The following is a 20,494-nucleotide window of genomic DNA, read 5'->3' as shown; positions in this document are numbered from 1 at the left end:
GAGCCTGTCACACTGTGTGGCATACATCATGGTCTGTTTGAATTACTCTGGCTTGCTTCCTCCTGGAGAAGTGTAATCCTTAATACATTCCCTCACTTCGCTTCCTACGCCTATGTGTCTCTGTCCAATTTTCTGTTCCAGGACACAAGAACCTGAATTTCTCTGTAGGTTCCCACTCAGCAACAATACCCACAAATATCGGGAAGACTCTTTCTCAATATAAAATTAAAGAAGACTGGAGGGGTTGGGGATTTAGCTCAGTGGTAGAGCGCTTGCCTAGCAAGCACAAGGCCCTGGGTTCGGTCCCCAGCTCTGAAAAAAAGAAAAGAAAAGAAAAAAAAAGAAGAAGAAGACTGGAAATGTAACTTAAATAGAGCCCCTGCCTAGAATCCCCCAGTGAGGGGCTGGGGGCGTGGCTCAGTGGGAGAGCCCCTGCCTAGAATCCCCCAGTGAGGGGCTGGGGGCGTGGCTCAGTGGGAGAGCCCTTGCCTAGAATCCCCCAGTGAGGGGCTGGGGTGTGGCTCAGTGGTAGAGCCCCTGCCTAGGATCCCCCAGTGAGGGGCTGGGGTGTGGCTTAGTGGTAGAATCCCTGCCTAGAATCCCCCAGTGAGGGGCTAGGGTGTGGCTCAGTGGTAGAGGCCCTGCTTAGAATCCCCCAGTGAGGAGCTGGGGGTGTGGATCAGTGGTAGAGCCCCTACCTAGCATGAGTTTTATTCCTAGCACTCACAAAATAAATAAATAAATAAATAAATAAATAAACAAACAAACAAACAAACAAATGGGTGGAAATAGGAGAGTAGTCAAGGGAAGAACTACTGAAAACATTGGGTTTGACATGGTTTTGTGGGGTTTTTCTTTTTTCAATTGTTTTTGCCAATCATGAAGAGAATTCGAGACTGTAGAGATGGCTCAGCCCTTAAGAACACTGATTGAGGGTTGGGGATTTAGCTCAGTGGTAGAGCGCTTGCCTAGCAAACGCAAGGCCCTGGGTTCGATCCCCAGCTCCGAAAAATAGAAAAAAGAAAAAAAGAGTAAATCTTTAAGGGCTGGAGAGACGGCTCAGTGGTTAAGAGCACTGACTGCTCTTCCAGAGGTCCTGAGTTCAAATCCCAGCAACCACATGGTGGCTCACAACCATCTGTAATGAGATCTGATGCCCTCCTCTGGTGTGTCTGCAGACAGCTACAGTGTACTCATATATAATAAATAAATAAATCTTTAAAAAAAAAAAAAGAACACTGATTGCTCTTCCAGAGGACCTGGGTTCAATTCCTAGCACTCACACAGCAGCTCACAACCATCTGTAATGCCAGTTCCAGGGAATCTAACACTCTAACACCCTCACATGGACAGACATACACGTAAAATAAAATAAATTATTTGAAAAGGTAGGAAGGAAGAAAGAAAGAAAAGAAAAGAAAGTCAGGCATTAGTGGTGCATGTAGTTGTAAGCAGATCTCTGCAAGTTTGAGGCCAGCCTGGTTTGCAGAGTGAATTCCAGGACAGCCAGGGCTACCAGAGAAAAGCCAAAAAAAAAAAAAAAAAATTAAGAGTTGGGGATTTAGCTCAGTGGTAGAGCGCTTGCCTAGCAGGCACAAGGCCCTGGGTTCGATCCCCAGCTTCCAAAAAAAAAAAAAAAAAAAAAAAAAAGAAAAGAAAAGAAAAGAAAAAAAGAAAAAAAGAAAGAAAGAAAATAACCATGACTTTCCCTTAGTTCTTTCACTGAGAGACAACCTTACCAGGTGTACACAGCCTCAGGCCTTGAGGTTCTGGTCAGTAAGTAAAGCCTCCATTTTCTCCTTCCTTGGACCTCAACTGGGAGCTGTGCTGTCTACTTTTAGGTTAACTTGACACATGCTAGAGTCACTGGAAAGGAGGAAACCTCAATTGAGAAAATGCCTCCCTAAGATTCTACTGCAGGTAAGCCTATAGGGAATTCTCTTAGTGACTGGCATGATGTAATAGGGCCAAGCCCATTGTGGGTGGTTCCATCCCCAGCGCTGGAGGTTGTGGGTTTTACAAGAAAGCAGGCTAAACAAGCTCCAAGGAGCAAGCCAGTAAGCAGCACCCTTCTATGGCCTCTGCATGAGCTCCTGCATGAGACCTTCTCTGGGAGATTTAGGCTCTTCTATTACTACAAAGGCCTCCTTCCACCACGATCCTCAACGAAGAGAGGGCCCTTGCTTGTCTGTTTTATTAGATGGCAAGACGTGAGTGCATACATCTTTCTCAGGGTGAACCACGGACTAAACACCTTTTACTGGAAGGAATGCCCAGGAAAGGAAGCTCACTGGCCTATCTAGATCCTTCATTTGCATGGAGAACTTCAGGGTTTTTAATGCTAGTTACTGTAGCTGCTTGTGTCCTTACGTTAATTTGGGTTCCTAAAACTGCTCACCCGAGTGTCCACACGGAATGTACTCAGTGACTCTGCCCCCAGTTGGTTCTGATGGGTAAATAAAGATGCTGACAGCCAATGGCTGGACAGGACAGACAGATGGGGGCTTTTAGGATTCCTAGGCTAGGGACAGAGAGAAAGGAGGGAGAAGAAAGAGATTCACCACGCTGGGAGAAGGAAAGGAGAGACTCCACGCCTGAGAAAGTGCAGAAGAGAGAGCATAGCCTCCATAGAAGAGCCAGGGGAGGGCAGCCAAGATGGAATTTTGGATTTAGTTAAGTAATAACTCGGGAATATCAGAGGGTGGTGGATTAGCCATGTGGAGGCTAGGAAGTGGCCCAGTCATGGAGAGCTGTTTTAGGCCTATCACAATACAAATGCTGTGTGTGTGTGTGTGTGTGTGTGTGTGTGTGTGTGTGTGTGTGTGTCTTTCATGCAGGTACCCAGAAACTCGTTGCCATGGTCATCTTAGTGGGGCATCATGGTTAATGTGTTCCAAAACAGGTAGAGCTTGATGGGAGCTGGCTCTGCTCCCGCCACTCTCAGTTGTGAGATTCCCTGTGGCCTGAGCCTGCTCGACCTTATCAGTTCTGTCTAGTGGCCCGGTCCACTTGCCCCACAATGTTTCGTCACAGCAATAGGAAGGCAAGTCGAGTTTCTGTCTTCCCCATGGTTGTCATTCCTTCCTCTTCCTCAGGAGTTGGATGCTTTCCATTCCCCTCCTAGAGGGCTGTTCCTAGAGCCTGGTCGAATCCCCAAGCAACCTGTAAAGTGCAAAGGTTTGTTATTTATATCGGGTGTGTGCGTGCACGTGCATGTGTGTCCATGTGTGCATGCACGTGCGTGTGTGTCTGTGCACGCGCCCATGTGAGTATGTATGTGTGTGTGAGTGTGCACGCATGCACACATGCCTGCATGAGTTTATGTGCACCAGGTACATGCAGGTTCCCATAGAGGCCAGGGAGTGTCAAATCCCCTGGAGCTGGGGTTACAGGTTGTTGTCAGCGCCCTGTGTGTGTGCTGGGAACTGAACTCAGGTCCTCTCCAAGAACAGCAAGTGCTCTTAATCTCTGAGCCATCTTCTGAGTTTTCCTCCATCCTAAACTCTCCTGCCTTTCTGAAAGGCGGGGGTCTCATTATGTAGTCTCGACTGGCCTGGAACTCACTATGGAGACCTCAGACTAATAGAGATCCTCCTGCCTCTACTGGGCTTAAAGGCGTGTGTCAGTGTTTCAAACCTGGAACAAATGTCTCAGGTGCCTGTTAACCAAAAGCAGACCTGGCCTGCAGGGTCTCCAGCATCCCTCCTGTTACAAGATGTGACTAGTGTACCCTACCCTCTAGTGTACCCCACCCTCCACACTGAACTTTCTAGCCCAGAGCTGGCTGCCCTTCACCCAGAAGCTCTTCCCTATGTACTACAGACATTGTTTGGTTACCCCCTTTTTACCTTTGAATTCCTGGCTGTACATCTGGTTCCCCTCTCTCTCCCTTCCCTCCCCACATGGTTGACCACTCTGCATTCTCCCAAATGTGTCTGCCTCTGACGATGCTCTCCTACAAATCTACAACAAACTCTCTCATCCACCGTACCTAGGAGCAGTCATGTCTTTTCCTTTCCCTTTTATATCTTTTTTTTTTCATTCAGCTATCACACACAGGTCCAGTCCCCATTTTTTTTTAATGATTTTTTTTTTTTTTTTTTGGAGCTGGGAACCGAACCCAGGGCCTTGCGCTTCCTAGGCAAGCGCTCTACTACTGAGCTAAATCCCCAACCCCTTTAAATTATTTCTTAAATCATTTATTTTCATTATGCACCTGGGTTTGGGTGTGTGCACCAGTGCAGGTGACCACAGAGGTCAGAGTTATCAGAGGCCCCTGCAGCTGGAGCCACAGGTAGGTGTGAACTGTCTTTGTTTGGATTCTGAGAACTTGTGTCTTCCTCTGTGAGATCTAAGCCCCCTCTCTGAGCCAACGTGTTGATGACTGATTCCTTGGCTGCCCTAGTTCTTTTTCTATGACAAAGATCAGGACCAAAAGCAAGTCAGGAAGGAAAGACTTTATTTCACTTACAGATCTCGGTTCATCACGGAGAGAAGCCAGCCCAGCAACCCAGAGGCTAGAACTAAAGCAGAGACCGTGGAGGAATGGTGCCCACTGGCTTGCTCCTCCAGGTTTGCTCAGCTACCTTTCATCTATGGCCCCGGCCCAGCTGCTCAGGAGTGGCACCGCCCACAGTGGGCTGGACCCTCCTACATTCATTAGCTATCAAGAGAATGCCTCCAAACCAATCTGATGGCAGTGACTCCTCAAAGGAGATTCCTTCCCGGCACACTTAGTGCTCTACCAGGTTCAGTATCTCATGGCTAGAAAGTGCTTGTTTCATCTGCTTCCTGTGTCGCTTCCGCCTGAGTGGCACCTCCCAAGAATGGAGGGGCAGGCTAATTCCCACCCTATCCAGGGAGAATTCTCTCTAAGGATTCGGGCCATAAAAAGGAGAGAAACTCTTTTATTTATTTATTTATTTATTTATTTATTTATTTATTTATTTATTTATTTACTGTATACAAGTACTGTGTCTGCCTTCAGACACACCAGAAGAGGGCATCGGTCCCCCATTACAGTTGGTTGTGAGTCACCACGTGGTTGCTGGGAATTGAACTCAGGACCGATGGAAGAGCAGTCAGTGCTCTTAACCAGTAAGCCATCTCTCCAGCCCCTGGGAAACCCTTTCATAGTAACACACATCCGGTTCTGGTTAATACCCAAAGAGAAGCCAGCCCTGCACAGAATTTTTTTTTTTTTTTTTTTTTTTTTTTTTTTTTTTTTTTTTTGCAGTTCGTATAAATTTTGAGCTAGGACATTCCACATAAACTGTCACCTGTGAATTTCTTTTAGGTCCCAATGCCAAGTCACACTTGTTGAGCAGTAAAACATGTTTCACCAAGACAGAAACTGTAAAGTTGGCCAATTCTGGACAAATGAGAGATTTACGTAGTAAAGCTATTATCCCAGTTACTGTCAACTGCTGTTATTGTTAACTGAGGTCACGCTGCCTGCCTGGATGAATTATGCAGATTTTGATCAGTGACAGAGAGTCTAATAGGTCACTGTAAGCCTTTGGAATGTTTGTCAGACCCACCCCTTAGCCAAATTCCACTTTTGGGTAACTTTTTATTTCCTAAGCAAGTTTATTGGTAAATCTTTTATAATAGTTTATCCCTCCCAGTTTCTCCTCCACCAAGAGCATACCTTTAATACAGAACAAGGGAGGTAAAAGACAGTAAAAAATGTGAGACATGGGAAGAGAAAGGAGTCCCTTACCCTGAAATTCAGTTTAGGATTCTGCTGAGAGCCAGGAAGCACCAAAACACTGAAAGGTCACAGGCACCACTGTGGAGAAACAGCTCCTCAAGACTCCTGGAGAGGTGGCTCAGGGGTTAAGAGCACTGGTTGCTCTTCCTAGAGGATCCAAGTTCAATTCCCAACAACCACATGTCAGTTTATCAGTTCTTGGGCATCTGACACCCTCACACAGATACATTCAGGCAAAACACCAATGTGGTGCACCTCTTTAACAGGAGGCAGAGACAGATCTCTGTGACTGAGAGAGAGAGAGAGAGAGAGAGAGAGAGAGAGAGAGAGAGAGAGAGATAGTTAATTCCAAGACAGCAAGGATACAGATACACAGAAAAACCCTGTCTCAAAAACCAAACAAGACTCTGTGTCAATGGGAGAATGGAACATGTATTTCATCCTGCAGCAATGCTCCTTGAGATTCCAGAAACACAGCTCCCTAGCTTTAGGAAGTTCCTGAAACTCATTAGACTACCTCTTCCCCAAACTCTGAGCTTCAAGCTCCATAACCAGAGAGCTGATTGGGAGACAAGCCCTCCAACTTACCAGCTGCCTACAGGTTCCCCAGGTAGCTCCAGGTCCATAAATGCATTAACAAACATACATTAGGGGTTGGGGATTTAGCTCAGTGGTAGAGCGCTTGCCTAGGAAGTGCAAGGCCCTGGGTTCAGTCCCCAGCTCCGAAAAAAAGAACCAAAAAAACAAAACAAAAAAAACCAAACATACATTAACAAACAAGCTGTTAAACCAATTAAAAAAGAAAAGAAACCCCTTGGGCCAACCTGTGGCTCCATTTGCAGACACACCCATATCCAGGCACACTAACATCCGCACTCTACCCAAATACTCAGGGGAGAAATAAACTAGTACATACATTCCTTTCTTCTCTCTTTTTTTTTTTTTTTGGTTCTTTTTTTCGGGGCTGGGGATAGAACCCAGGGCCTTGAGCTTCCTAGGCAAGCACTCTACCACTGAGCTAAATCCCCAACCCCCTTTCTTCTCTTTTTTAAAAAAGATTTATTTATTTTATATATATGAGTTCTGTAGCTGTCTTCAGACACACCAGAAGAAGGCATCTGATCCCATTACAGATGGTTGTGAGCCACCATGTGGTTGCTGGGAATTGAACTCAGGATCTCTGGAAGATCCCCAACCCCTAATGTATGTTTGTTAATGCATTTATGGACCTGGAGCTACCTGGGGAACCTGTAGGCAGCTGGTAAGTTGGAGGGCTTGTCTCCCAATCAGCTCTCTGCTTATGGAGCTTGGAGCTCAGAGTTTGGGGAAGAGGTAGTCTAATGAGTTTCAGGAACTTCCTAAAGCTAGGGAGCTGTGTTTCTGGAATCTCAAGGAGCATTGCTGCAGGATGAAATACTTAACCACTGAGCCATCTTTCCAGCCCATTCATACATTTCTTTTACCTAAAATTTTAAACTTTGATTAATCTTTCTAAAAAGTATTTTATGGGCTGGAGAGCCTTTTCTGGTGTCTCAGAAGACAGCTACAGTGTAGTCAAATAAATAAAATAAATTGATTTAAAAATTACTTTACATTTATTTATTTTTATGTGTATGAGTGTTTTTGCCTGCATGGATGTATGTGTCAGATCTACTAGAACTGGAGTTACAGACACCATAAAGGTTCTGGGAATCGAACCTGGGTCCTTTGTAAGAGTGACAAGTACTCTTAACCATTAAGACATTGCTCCAGTGAATTTGGAAAGTCAGTTGGATGGTGTTTTGCTGGGCAAACACGTGAAGGTGTGTTTTCCTGAGGTGGACCCAGGTAAAAGACCAAGGCAGACTCCTGAAGGACCTGTAGCTGAAACAGACACGGGGGAAAGGATGTTCTGCCAAAGCAAGCACGTGAGAGGACACGCGATGAAGGATTCTTCACTAACGACGCACATGTGTTGGTCTGCCTTACATTGCGCAGTTGAGCTACATTTGTTGGGACTCCATAGAGAAATTCGCCAAAACACTTCTGGTGGTGTCCTGAAGTTTCTTGCTGCTTCTTTGGACTCAGGTGATTGGCAGAGTGATGCCAGCTGAGACAGACACACATGTTGAGGCAAGACCCATGCTGAGGCAAGACCCATGGAGAATACATGACGTTTAGAGGGAGAATAAAAAGGAGTCAGGTGGACAGTGACAGGGCCTGAGGGCTTGCTTACAGAGCTAGCTATGCAATGATTGTTGATCTTGCGTGTTCGCTGACCTTTGTTTGCTGAGAGAGGCCTAGCCGAGACTCCTCCTGGTGTTCCTGCTGGCCTTGGTCTCTCCTGCTGACTGGAGCTGAGGCTGAGGCCTGATGCCGATTCGTGTTTGCTAACCCGACTCTACCGAACTGGACTGCTAGTGTACCCATGAAATGTTCGTGAGTGGATCGAGCTGCCACTGTTAGCCTGGGAACTGATTTCCAGACAGCAGACGGGAGTTGCTCTCAAGAACCTTTCTAAACAGGTCCACTTCTTCCACTCCCGATCCTGTCCTTTCTTTTTCCGCTTCCTCTGGTGGGTGATTGATGGGCTACCGGGGAGGCTAAAGCATTTAAGAACCTTCATTAAAAATAAGGATTGAAAAAAAATTCAAGTCACACTCCAGCCCTTTTATTTTCTTAACACGGGGTTTCATGTACCCCCAAGGCACCCCCAAACTCCCTCCCTAGCTTGGGATTGTAACAGGGCTCCAGGCCTTAGGAGGCCCCAGACCTTAGCACAACTGGCTCCATGATAGAAGCACCATTCAGGCTGTAAATCTCTCAGCACATAGAACCGGCATGCGTCAAAGTGCATAGCTCTGGGAAAGTTTTTTCATGCACTAACCTTGTTTCTTGGCCTTCTGTAATTCTGCGTCTGGCTAACTGTTCCTGCTAACTGAGGTATGTCAATCCAGAGCATGGTTTTTGTGCTTACAAGCTCATCCTGAGAAAGGCACTGGTTTAAACAGGGGTCCCGAACACCCAGTGTAGTCACCAGCAGGCTAATAAAGACTATTGGATTAAAACACGTCTGACATGCTGGGTCTTGCCTCAGCACGGGTCTTGCCTCAACATGTGTGTCTGTCTCGGCTGGCATCACTCTGCCAATCACCTGAGTCCAAAGAAGCAGCAAATACCCCAACACCAGGGATGACCTTGAACTCCTGAATTTTCCTGCTCCTATCTCCTGAGTGCTGGAATTACAGGTCTGTGTCACCACACAGTTTCTGGGGGCTCTGGAGATGAACCCCAGACCCTTACTGCACACGGGGCAAGCCAGTCTACCGCCTGAGCTTTCTCCCCAGCCTCCCAACTTTACTTAACCTTTAAGCCTTCTAAACCACAGGCATCCTAGGAGGAAGGTAACTTAGAAAGCCACAAACCCCTATGTAATCATGGTAAAGAGAATCAAGGGAGCTGCTTTCTTTCTGGGAATGCTTGCATTCGTTTCTTGGGTGTGTACGCTCCCTTCTTGAACCATCTCCCTCCGTAAGCCTAATCTTAGCTGGAGACCATTCCTTCTCTCTCTCCTTTCTCTGACTTTCTGCGGCCAGGTCAAGGGTTCAAGCTCGACCTCAGTAGTCCTCCCTAGGTGGGGGCGGGGAGCTACTGCCCCCACCCATATCAGAAAAACAGGAAATGCAAGAAAAAATATTCTGTGACTTTTCATTACCAGCCAAAAGACATAGGATCTTTATGTCTCCCCATGACCTCCAGGAAAATCAGCTAGTTGACTGGAAATGATGCCAGGGGACAGCCCCGCAGCTAGGCACACTGTCTCTAACGGCCCATTTCTCCAAAGTCAGGCTGACTGCATTGGCCCCTAGCGCTGGAAAGGGCTGCAGGAGCTCATTGGCTGTTTCTGAAATTTCCTCTGCTTTCTTGGGTCACACACACGGATGCCACACGGAAAGTCTACCTACTTTTATTTTTATTTTTTTATTTTTTTCGGAGCTGGGGACTGAACCCAGGGCCTTGTGCTCGCTAGGCAAGCGCTCTTCCACTGAGCTAAATCCCCAACCCCGTCTACCTACTTTTAATCCTGCCAGTTGTCAGTTTGTTTCAGAGACTACAGCCTGAAGAGTAAACTCTGAGAGGACAGAGGTTTTTCCCTCTACCACACCAGCCGCAGGGACAGATCTGACTGCCAATGAATACTGATTGGTATATGGGGCTGGCTTAGCAACAAAGGGCACTGGCTGCTCTTCCAAGAGGATCTGAGCTTGATTCCCTGCACCTACACGATGCCTCAGGACTGTCTGGAACTCCAGTTCCAGGGGACCCGACACCCTCTGCTGGCCTCTATGGGCACTGCACACACATCGGGCTCAGACAAAGATGCACCAAAGACTCCCAAACACATAAGAGAAAATTAAAATAAATTAATTTTTAAAAATTGGTATGGGAAGCCAGGTGTGGTGGTTCTGGCCTTTAATCCCAGTGCTTCAGAGGCAAAGGCAGGTGGATCTCTGAATTTGAAGCTAGCCTCGGCTACTTTGAAGCTAGCTTCGGCTACATAGAGATCCCCCTCAGCTGGGGCTACACAGAGGAAACCCTGTCTCAAAAACAAGGCAAACAAATCAAACAAAAACAAAACAATTGATCTGTTTTAGTTTCATTTCTGTTCTTCCAATAAAATACCCCAACTAAAAGCAACTGCCTTAGTTATTGTTCTATTGCTGGGATGAGACACCATGACCAAGGCAACTTCTAGAAGGAAGTTTATTTTTGGCTTACAGTTTTACAGGGTTAGAGTCTGTGTCCATCATGGTTGGAGCACAGGGCAATAGAGCAGTAGATGTAAGCTGAGCTTACATCTTGATTCACAAATATGAGGCAGAGAGCTAACTGGGATTGGTGTAGGCTTTTGAAACCTTAAAGCCCATCTCCACCACGCCTCCTAAACCTTCCCAAATAATTCTTCTAACTGGGGACCAAGTATTTAAACATTTGAGCCTATTGAGGGACATCTCATTCAAACCACCACACACAACTTAGGGAAGAGAGGGTTTGGTTACCTCACAGTTCCAGGTTCTAGCCCAAGGTATAGCAGGAAAATCAAAGCAACCAAAAATTTAAACAGCTGTTCTTACGGCATCCCCAGTCAGGAGAATAAATGAATGATTGCTTGTTTGTGCCTCACTGGATTTCTCCACAGTTCATGACCAGGTGCTGACTAGGGAATGGTACCACCCACAGTGGACTGGGCCTTCTCACATTAATGAGTTTAATTTAGGCAGTACACTATAGGACAACCCAGTGTAGCTAATCCATTATTAAGACTAAGTAACAACCCCAGCCCCTCACTGAGGGATTCCAGACAACTGCTCTACCACTGAACCATGACCATATTTTAACCACTTTTAAGCAAAAGTTACTGTTTTCTGGAGGTCTACCTCCAGAATTTTACATTTCCCAGGCAGCAACTCTGCCCCTTATAGTTACCAACTCCACCTGAGGCAGACCAGAGGGGACTTATCATTTCCAGGATCCTGGAGCAACAGTTTATTCTCATCACAATACTGTTACAACACTAGGTTACAATACTGTCAACAATAGGTCTTTATGATAAGGACCTCTTTTATTGTTTATTCTTGCCTTTAAAGAAGCTAATAACAGAGGGGCTGAAGAGATAGTTCAATGGTTAAGAGCACTGGCTGCTCTCACAGAGGACCCAGGTACAATTCCTAACAAATTATGCAACTCCAGTTCCAATAAGGCTAGTGCCCTCTTCTGGCTACTAGGGGTATAGCACTTAAATGGTGCACATACATACATGTAGGCAAAACACTCATATTCGCTCTCTCTTGCTCTGTCTGTCTGTCTGTCTGTCTGTCTGTCTGTCTCTCTCTCTCTCTCTCTCTCTCACACACACACACACACACAAATAATAAAAACACTAAGATGTTGGGTGAAGCTTGTCTCTCTACTTGTCCACATAATTCTTTCTTTTAAAAAAAAATTTTTTTTTCGGAGCTGGGGACCAAACCCAAGGTAAGCGCTCTACCACTGAGCTAAATCCCCAGCTTAAAAATTTTTCAGATTAATTTTTGTTACATGTGCATTGGTGTTCAGCCACATGCATGTTTGTGTGAAGGCACCAGATATCCTGAAACTGGAGCCACAGACAGGTGTGAGCTGCCATGTAGGGGCTGGGAATTGAACCTGGGTCTTACAGAACATCAGACAGTGCCCTCAAATCGCTGTCACACACACGCGCGCGCGCGCACACACACACACACACACACACACACACACCCAGCCCCTATATATTTCAAATAGTAATTCTTTGAACTTTTTTTTCCATAAGCTTTTGGGCATGTATGTGCCATAGTGCCTTTGTGGAAGTCAAAGGACAAATTAAAGGAGTCCATTTTTAAAATCCACCAAATGGGACCTGGGAGTTAAACTCAAACCATTGGGCTTCCTGGCAAGCATCTTTACCTACTGAGCTAAGTCCTGGAGTCATTTTCTAACTTTTATCACCTCTGGTGCTGGCTGCTATGAGTACCAAGTCTGTCAGTCATATGACCCTTCTTTGGCTTCTGGCTACACTGCCTTCCTGGAACTACCCATTAGCTGGCTGAGATCAGACCCCTCAGAGCGAATCTGGAAAAGTTCCTCCAGTACTGGCCTTGGGCAGTGTTTGAATTCCTGGTGGTGTGTGTGTGTGTTTGTGTGTGTGGTTTGGCCTGTAGAAACTAGAAGCTGACAGGCTGACATCAGGTGTCTTTCTTCATTGCCTTTCTCCTCACTTTTTGAGAAAGCATCAAGTGAGCCTGGGCTCCCTGTTTTAACTAATCCAGCTGACCATCGAGGGCCCTACTTGCCCTCCCCCTTCATTGGAGTCATTGGAGTGCAGTGCACTACAACAGCAGCCTTTTTTACTTTTTGTTTTTGTTTGTTTGTTCGAGACAGGGTTTCTCTGTATGGCCCTGTCTGTCCTGAAACTCAAGTCTGTAGACCAGGCTGGCCTCGAACTCAGAGATCTGCCTGCTTCTGCCACCCAAGTTCTAGGACTAAAGAAGAGGGCCACCACAACAGGCTTTTTTTTTTTCTTTTTTCTTTTTTCTTTTTTTTCTGGGGCTGGGGACCGAACCCAGGGCCTTGCGCTTCCTAGGCAAGCGCTCTACCACTGAGCCAAATCCCCAACCCCCACAACAGGCTTTTTGTTGTTTCTCTCCCTGGCTCTTAGAACACACCATGTAAAACCAGGCTGGCCTCAAACTTCCAGAGACCTGCCTATCTCTGTCTCACAAGTGCAGGAATTTAAGGGGCCATATTAAAGTGTGCCTCAGAGCTCGACCCTACACCTGACTTTTATGTGATCTCTGGCAGTCTGAACTCAGATCCTCAGGTTTGAGCAGCAAAAACTTTACCCTTTGTGCTATCTTCCTAGCCCTTAGTGACTAACAGCACCACCCAGGAGTAGGCAAGTGGGAGGAGCATCAGTATGTGGCGCCCTCTAGTGCTCACATGCTCAGAGTGTCGTGATGTCCGTCACTTCAAAGAATGAGCACATACAGGAACTGAATGGTTTTATAGTTGCTGTTTTGAGATAGGGTCCAGTGTAGCCTAGGCTGGCCTTAAACTCCCTCTGTAGCCAAGGATGGCCTTGAATTTCTTCTGATCCTACTGCCTTTACTTTCTGAGTGCTAGGATTATAGGTGTCCACCATCATGCCCTACGTGTGATGTGTTGGGAATGGAGCCTGGGCTTTCTGAGTGCTAGGAAAGAATTTCACCATCAGAGCCACACCCCCAGCCTCTCTCTCTTCAGTTTCACGAGCTGCCTAGTCTTTTAGTGAGACAAAGACACTTTTCTGCTTGTCTCATGGAAACACGGTGCTAGATGACTCTTTTTAGTTTTGCTCATTTGTTTGTTTTGAGACAGGGTCTCAAAGTACAGCCCTGGCTGGCCTGGAACTCTTGCTGGACACCAGGTTGGCCATGAACTCACAGAGATCCTCCTGCCTCTGCCATCCTTCTGCTGGGGTTAAAGGAATGGGCCACCATGCCCAATGAAATATTCTGGTTTTATGGTGAACGTTCTCTCTTAAGTTTCCCTTTGATTCTGTTATAAATAGGAAAGCGCAGGAAAAGCCACGCGCTTGTCTATTTGGGGAATAAAGTATAATTTCTGAGGCTCTCAAGGGTGTGCCAATATTTGCTGGACATGATGTGACAACCTGCTCTACCGACATATATCTCCCCTATAAGTCAGAACTCGGAAGCATTTAAATCATTTTGTGAGCCAGCTCTAGCTCCAGCTCCAGGGGGTCTACATGGTGAGTTCTATGACAGCCAGGGTTACACAGAGAAACATTGTCTCAAAAGCCACAAGACTGTGCCACACACACGCTTAGTTACATCTTGCTCTAAGGCTATGCTGTCTACCTAGAGAAGCAAGAAGTAGAACAGACATTATCATCTCAACTCCAATCTGCTATAGGGTGTCCAATAAGCTCTTAGAACTGTGTACAAGGGGTTGGGGATTTAGCTCAGTGGTAGAGCGCTTGCCTAGCAAGCGCAAGGCCCTGGGTTCGGTCCCCAGCTCCGAAAAAAAAAGAACCAAAAAAAAAAAAAAAAAATACGAGTTCCTCTGCCGTCTGGCAGCAGGCGGCAGCCTGTCCCTTCTCCCACATTGGGATTGATGGGCAGCTTTTCTTTTGCCATCCATTATTTCAACAGACTGATATTCAGAGGGTAGCTACAAGGGTCTCCCTTTAGGACTGTTTCTCCTGAGGACTGTGGAGGTGGTACAGCGGCTAAAAACACTGACTAGTGAAGAGATCTGATGCCCTCTTCTGGCAGCAGGGGTACACAAAGACAGAGCACTCCGACATTAAAAAAATACATATATATATATGTATATTTTAAATTCTTCTTGGGGCTAAGGCTAGCTCAGTAGCTTAGAGAGCATACTGCTGTTGTGCAGGATCTAGGTGTGGTTCCTACACGCACATTGGATGGCTCACAACTGCCTTGAATCCCAGCTCCAGAGGAACTAATGCACTCTGGAGTCCTGGACTCAGAGTTGTGCCTACACATATATAACTGAACTTAATATAAATAAATGGACTCTGACAACTCCTGGGTGTACATGTACACACACACACACACACACACAACTAAAATGAATATAAATAAATGAGGGGCTGGAGAGATGGCTCAGCAGTTGAGAGCACTGGCTGCTCTTCCGGAGAATCGGATTCAGTTCCCAGCACCCAGGTCACATGACTTACAACCACTTGTTACCCCAGCACCAGGAGATCCAACGCTTTCTCCTGGCATCTCCTTGGGCATCTGCACACATGTGACATACACACATAGAGACCCAGACACATACAACACAAAATAAAATAAAATCTTGAAAGGGGAGCAATGGTTAAGAGCATATATTACTTTCTGGGAAGGCGGAGGCCGCCGGAGATCAGGCCGGGGTGGGGAGGTGGGGGGGCACCTCTTGGCTAGAGCGGAGGAGGAGGGCGGGTCCGATGGGAGCGCGTTTGAGGCGTAGTCGCGGGCTCTAGAGAACAGAGAAGCAGATGAGCCCTCCTTCAACGACCCTGAGGATTTCATAAATGACATGAGCGAGGAAGGTCAGGGGTGTAGTCGTGATTGTGTCCATGGTGAGAGTATCCACTTAGGTCGTCGAGGTTTGGTTCTCCGTAACCATGTTGGATGACTCACAACCACCCGTGACTCCAGCCCCCAGGATCTGCCCCTCTAGATTAATGGGCACCTGCATTCATGTGCACATATCCACATTTTGTTTTTGTTTAATTCTAGTTTCCATTTTATTGGTAAAATGTAGGAACTTCATACCACGTCTGATTTATTACAGGAGCTGCTCCCCAAAAATGTTACTTATAGTTGGAGTAGAAACCCCCGGAAACTCCAAAGCAACCTGCGAAGGAAAAGAAGAAAGCGGGACTAGGTTGAAACATCGAGCTTACCTGAAGCACAGGCAGGGAAGAGGGAGAGAAGCAGCGCTGAGGACAGAAAGCAAGGAAAAGGACTCAGAAGGATGGTGTTGGCCAAGCTGCTTCCGAGGCCTCCGAGGACAACAGAGGTACCGTGGCAGTAGGATTACACAAGTGTTTTATTTAGGTACTTCACAACAGTGGTCTTATGAAATCTTTTTTTCTTTTTTTTTTTTTTTTTTTTTTTTTTTGAGCTGAGGACTGAACCCTGGGCCTTGCCCACCACTGAGCTAAATCCCCAACTCCTGAAATCTTTTTTCTAGACTTAGAATTCTACTCTACCAAAGAGACGGGAGACAGAAAACTCACAAAGAACCACCTGACATACATATTTTTCTTTCTTTCTTTTTTTTTTTTTTTTCTTTTTTTCAGAGCTGGGGACCGAACCCAGGGCCTTGCGCTTGCTAGGCAAGCGCTCTACCACTGAACTAAATCCCCAACCCCCATAATTTTAAAAAAAATTTAATATTTATTTTATTTTATGCCTATCAAAGGTTTAGCCTGCATGCATGTCTGTGCACATGTGTGTGCCTGGTGCCAGGGAAGTCAGAAGAGGGTGGTCCTCTGGGAGAGTAGAGCCCACTTGTTTTTTTTTTTTTTTTTTCTTTTCTTTTTTTCGGAGCTGGGGACCAAACCCAGGGTCTTGCGCTTGCTAGGCAAGCGCTCTACCACTGAGCTAAATCCCCAACCCCTAGAGCCCACTCTTAACCACTGAGCTATCCCTCAGCCCCTTGTTCTGCCACTCCTGTTACCAGCTCATTGTGCAAGAAAGGAGGAAAGAAACAGTTCTTTACAATGAAGGAAGTTACAAGTTCATAGGAAGGAAGCTACCATGCAGGCCCCATTTCATCTTTTAAGTCACCACTCAAGAGAAAGGCTTTTATTGGGACTAAAGCCACAATCCCAAGCATCCACAGAGCCTTTGCTGACTACCCAAGTGATCCTAACAGCCTGCTCTATAACTAGAGAGGAGTTATCTGCATTTCCCATACATAGCAAAGTTCTTATGCAAATGAGGGCTTGTGTTTTCACCAATCACAGCCTTACCTCTTTAGTATCTGTATCAGCAATCTTTGTTACATTCTCTGGGGAAGAGTGCCTCCTCTGGCCTTGGTGAAAATGGTTGCAGGGTCTTTCCAGTTCCCTGAAGCTGGTGATAGCAAAGAAATCTAATGCAGAATGCTTGAAACAGTTCTGGCTACAGCCGCTGGGTCTTCAGAAAGGGGTGTGTATGTGTGTGAGAGAGAGAGAGAGAGAAAGAGAGAGAGAGAGAGAGAGAGAGAGAGAGAGAGAGAGAAACAGAGACAGAGAGAGACAGAGACAGAGAGACAGATACAGACAGGCAGAGACAGAGAGAGAGACAGAGACAGATACAGACAGGCAGAGAGAGAGAGAGAGAGAGAGAGATTGAGATCGAGATCAGCTGTGGTCATGTGTGTTCAAAATGACCTGTATTGGTTTAAGTCTGTCTGGCTCTTTGTGACTGACGATCTATTTGTTTAAGTGGGCCAAGCAGCAAAAGGGAGCCCAACTACTGCCAATTAGGAAGTCAGATCGCCCTGTATCCCAATGTCTTTGTTTATTCACAGGAGAATGAGCAGGAGCCCTTAACCCTTAGGACACAAGGCCAAAGAACTTACAGTCAGCTGGTCCTCCCTACAATCCTAGCACCGGAGAGGTGGCGGCAGGAGGATCAAGAGCTTAAGGTTATGTTCAGTTATACTGTAAATTCCAATCCAGCCTAGGCTACAGGAGACTCTGTCTCAAAACAATAAAAACCAACCAATCAAAAAACCAACACCAAGTAAGGGCTGGAGTATGGCTCGGTGGGTAAAATAGTGACCTTGCACACGTCTCCTGGAATTCACTCAAAGAGCTGGACACCATGGCGTGAGCCTGTGGTGCCAGAGACGATGGAGAGTTAATCCCTAGAAGCTCACTTGACAGACAGTTAGCCTGACTTATACATTTCCACACCAGGGGAGACCGTCTCAAACACAAAAAAAGGGGAAGGTTGCCAAGGAACAACACCTGAGGTTGTCCTCTGATCTCTACATACGTGTGCACACAGGTGCATGTGTACAAGTATCCCACCCGAGCCTCCACATCAACTCATACATGAACAGCCTTTCATGCCTTCATACCTCCCCCAAGCTGACTGCTAACTCTAGCAGTGATTTTAATGTAGTTTTACAAGTATTTATTTATAGGCTGGGTGGTGGCGGTGCATGCCGTCAATCCCAACACTTTGGGGGGCAGAGGAAGGTGGATCTCTGTGAGTTCCAGCGTGGTTTACAGAGAAAGCTCCAGGACAGCCTGGGCTATAAAACCAAACCAACCCAACCCCAAAACAAATAAACCAACACAAAAGCAAAACAGAACAAGATAAAAAAAACTAAACACCCAAACAAAATATATTGATTTATGTGGCTGTGGTATCTGTGGGTGGTCTCAGAGGCCAGAGGAGGGATCCTGTGGAGATGAAGTTACAGGTGTTTGTTAGTCTCTGTGTGGCCACTGGGGTCTGAATTTTTTTTTTTTTTTCTTTTCTTTTTTTCGGAGCTGGGGACCGAACCCAGGGCCTTGCGCTTGCTAGGCAAGCGCTCTACCACTAAGCTAAATCCCCAACCCCTGGGGTCTGAATTCTAGTTCAACACCAAGTGTTCTTTACCTCCGAGTTCTCTATATAGACCTTAATAGATTTTAGCAGAGCGTAGCAGGCTGCCAGCACAACTCTGGTTTCATTCAGCTAGGACTGTTTCAAGCCGCTTGTCTTAACCTCTCTCCTCGCTGTCATATCATTTTGCACTCTAGGAGGCCGTGAGGCCGTTTCATCAAGTACAGAGCAGGAACACCTTCCTCAGTGGCCCAGCCAGTAATACAAGAAGACAGAGTGGAGCTCGGACAGGACAGTGGAAACTTCTCAGGCGAAGAGCTGCAGGAGCAGTTCTTAGGAAGCAGAGGTATAGAGGAAAAACCATGGAGACCTTAGAGACAAGGCTTGGAAGAACTGAAGACAAAAGCCATGGTTGGGTTACTGGAAGAGTTCCAAGGAGCTGCGAAGCTCTGAGGTGTGTCCAACCTTTTGGCATTGCTTCATGAAACTGTCGTCCAGAGTTCAAGCAACTGAATTTTTTAAAAAAAATGCAAAATTATGTTTTGAGCTAAGTCCATGTGTTTGGTTTGTGCTACACTCAGAACTATTTTTGGGCCAGGACAGGCTTGCAGGGCTGTGAATACCGATTTTCAAGAGCTGTGACTCTGAGCAGAGGCTTACTTGAAGCTTGAGATTGATCCTTGACAGGGGACAGTGGCACATGCCTTTAATTCAGCACTGGGGTTGAGGTAGGGGATCTGAGGTCAGCCAGACTACAGAATGAGTTCTAGGACAGCCATGGCTACACAAAGAAACTGGAGGGTTGGGGATGGGGGAACAAGCTCCATGGGTCTCAACACTCAGGGTTTGAGAACCATAAAAGTACTTAGTGGAAGGAAATGGTTTGTGTGGGGCTCCTGGCAACCTACCTAACTCCAGAGAAGAAAGTCTGTTTCTGAAGCACTTAGAGTATCTGCCTTCTAGAACCCGGAGCCATAAGCCTTTCTCAAGATTTGGATTATGAGTACAGGCACTGGGGCTTTGGGTTCTCAAAGGTCTGGGCCTGCCAGCGCTAGAATAGATACTAATTAAAACAGGCTAATTAAAACTAAATAAAACAAAGGAACAGGCTTCCAGAATGGAACTCAAATGTCAGGAGCAAGAGCGGACTGTGTAACTCATTTCTTGAGTAGAGCATAAATACTCAGCCAGCCCATTACTAACTTACTCACCAGCCCGTGGCCCTGTTTTTGTTGGTTTAGTCTTTATATCGCACAGGCTAACAGGAACTCATCTTTCTGCCTCAATCTCCCCAGTGCTAGGATTCAAAGTCTTGTTTTCAGGGCCAACTCACTGGTCCCTTAAAAAAATTTCTTTTCTCGTTTTTGTTTTGCTTTTATTAATGATCTGGGACTGGAGAGATAGTTCAACTGTTAAGAGCACTGCCTACTCTTCTACAGGGGCCTGGGTTCTATTTCCAGCATCCACATGGAGGTTCTACGTGTCTGTAATTCCAGTCCTGTGCGTGATACGATGCCCTCTTTCGGCCTCCGCCTGCACACACGGTGCACAGACTTACAGGCAGAGCACTCATACGCATAAAAATAAAGTTTTCGAGTTAAGAGATGATTGTAAGCCACCATATGGGTACTGACAGCCAAACTTGGTCGTCAGCAAAAGTGTTCTTATGCTCTTAGTCCCTCAACTAGTCCTTATTAAGCTTTTCGAAACGTCCCATAAGGGACAGTTTTGGGCTGGAGGTTTCAAAAATTTTGGCTATGTTTCCGAACAACCACTCCTGGGGTCCCCCAGGTGGCTCCACGAAGGCTCCGCTCCGCCCACCCCACGCTGGCCCACGTGATCGCGTTCTCCCGCGTGTGAAGATAGCAGTCACCGGCGGACTGAACCACAGTGACTTTCATCTCGCGGGCTAACGTGCGAGCCGCTACGGTGAGGATGTCCATTGAGATTAAAGCCACTCGTCACACGACTCTGCATTGTGCAGGCAGTCATTTTTCTGTATGTTGGCGGCCTCTGGCTGTCGGCGAGCTCCTCGTGTAATTTTGGAACCTTTCGTTCTTTTGCCCCGTCAGTGGACGGGTTTAAAATAAAGCCCTTGCAGGGGAGGGAAGCCAGTCATGTCAGTCAAGCAGTCTGTCTGACTAAGAGCAAAACTTAC

At 46.5% G+C, this 20,494-nt stretch overlaps 1 long non-coding RNA gene across 5 annotated transcripts in view; it reads left to right on the top strand.

Moving 5' to 3' along the window:
* LOC108352425 (uncharacterized) overlaps positions 1 to 18,874 on the top strand; it is a 42,524-nt gene extending 23,650 nt beyond the window's left edge. The window contains exons 1-3 of one of the 5 annotated variants that reach the window (XR_005491832.2): positions 15,233 to 15,335; positions 15,581 to 15,808; positions 18,534 to 18,874. This is a non-coding gene — a long non-coding RNA (uncharacterized LOC108352425). Of the gene's footprint in view, positions 1 to 15,232; positions 15,809 to 17,308; positions 17,426 to 18,533 lie in introns of those variants that run through there. The other 4 variants (XR_010056471.1, XR_010056469.1, XR_010056470.1 and 1 more) reach the window with 4 other exon arrangements.
* Positions 18,875 to 20,494: the final 1,620 nt, after the last annotated feature.

The sequence above is a fragment of the Rattus norvegicus genome, chromosome 12, assembly GCF_036323735.1.
Source record: "Rattus norvegicus strain BN/NHsdMcwi chromosome 12, GRCr8, whole genome shotgun sequence".
NCBI classification, from domain to species: Eukaryota; Metazoa; Chordata; class Mammalia; order Rodentia; family Muridae; genus Rattus; species Rattus norvegicus.
The sequence above is the reverse complement of the archived record's forward strand: the minus strand, read 5'-3'. Positions and strand labels throughout refer to the sequence as shown.